We start from the raw sequence: 1,722 nt of genomic DNA, 5'->3' as shown, positions 1-1,722 counted from the left end.
ATATACTGCTGCAAACGTTTTTGAATTATCTTCAGTAAGATCTTACTTGTGTGAAATATTAATGATATTGTTCAATAATTTCCACATTCTGTGGGATCATCTTTCTTTGGAATGGGTACAAATATGGATCTCTTCCAGTCAGTTGGCCAAATCTCTTGGCATAACCGAGTGAGTGCCTCCATTGGGACATCCATTTGTTGAAATATCTCAATGGGTATTCCATCAGTTCCTGGAGCCTTGTTCTTCACCAATTCCTTCATTGCAGCATCGACTTCCTCCTTCAATACCATTGGTTCTAGATCATAGGTCACTTCCTGAAATGGATGAAAATCGACCAGTTCTTTTTGGTACAGTGACTCTGTGTATTCCTTCCATCTTCTTTTGATGTTTCCTGCATCATTCAGTATTTTGCCCATAGAATCTTTCAATATTGCAACTCGAGGCTTAAATTTTTTCCTCAATTCTTTCACCTTGAGAAATGCAGAGTGTATTCTTCCCTTTTGGTTTTCTAACTCCAGGTCTTTGCACATTTCATTACAGTAATTGACTTTGTCTTCTGGAGCTGATCTTTGAAATCTTTGGTTCAGCTCATGTCTTCCATTTGTTTTAGTTACTGTCTGCTCAAGGGCAAGTTTCAGAGTCTCTTCTGTCATTCATTTTGGTGTTCTCTCTTTTTTTGCGTCTTTTTAGTGACCTCTTGCTTTCTTCATGGATAATGTTCTTGATGTATTCTCACAATTCTGGTTTTTGGTCACTGGTGTTCAATGCACCAAATCAATTCTTTGGATGGTCTCTAAATTTAAAAATGGATTTAAAAATGGGTGCTGAAGAATGGAAAGAAAAATTAAAGATTTGAAAAATTCTGTTGTACAAACTAGGGACACATGTCCTAGAATGTTCACCAAGGCTTGTATGGCTATACAATCTTTTGATAAAAGATTAAGCTTATGCTGATGGATCTAAGCAACTACCACAGCAGAAAACCCATCAGCTTAGACGATGAGACAGAGAAAGAATGAAAAGAAAGAAAGCTGCCTGCCTCTTGGAATTCTATAGGCAGGAAACAGACCAAAGATGCTACATCTGGTGTCCTCTAGGGAAAGGGCCATCCCTGGAGCAACTCAGAGATTGACAGAACCATAGGAAGGAACACCTGAAGCATAACCTTCTCAGCTTCAAAGTGTAGGGCCACAGTCTCTTGGCTCTCAAAGGATTGGACCACAGGCTCCTAGGTTTCAAAGTGTCAGATTTTTGCCAGTTTGGTTACAGCTGTGGGGCTGCCATTAAGGTTTGTTAAGGGGATGAAGCTGCCACCCAAAGCTGAGTGGGCAGGGCTGTGATGTCCATGAGGCAGATGAATGGGGACTTCTAGGGTCCTAGGGATGGGGTCACCACTCAGATGAACTAGGAGAATGGGGCCACCCAAAGCCAAGGTAGCAAAGTTGCTGTCCTAGTGGGCCTGGAAGGTGGAGATGCAGCCCAGGACCAAGGAACCTCCACCCAGATTCCAGAGGCCACAGCCAACATTCAGAGTCTGGAGGTTGGAGTCATCACCCAGATGGTCTTACAAAATACAGCACTATTTTCAAGTCTTGAGAGCTAATGGAAATTGTTCTGTTGGATTTTGGACTTGTTTGGTATCTATTATCCTTCTTTCCTTCCATTTTTTTTCCTGTTTGTAATGGAAATGTGTACCTTGTGCCTGTTCCACCATTGTACTTT

This window comes from Orycteropus afer, unplaced genomic scaffold (assembly GCF_000298275.1).
Source record: "Orycteropus afer afer isolate SDZICR_OR568_19922 unplaced genomic scaffold, OryAfe1.0 scaffold00010, whole genome shotgun sequence".
Lineage (NCBI taxonomy): Eukaryota > Metazoa > Chordata > Mammalia > Tubulidentata > Orycteropodidae > Orycteropus > Orycteropus afer.
The sequence above is the reverse complement of the archived record's forward strand: the minus strand, read 5'-3'. Positions refer to the sequence as shown.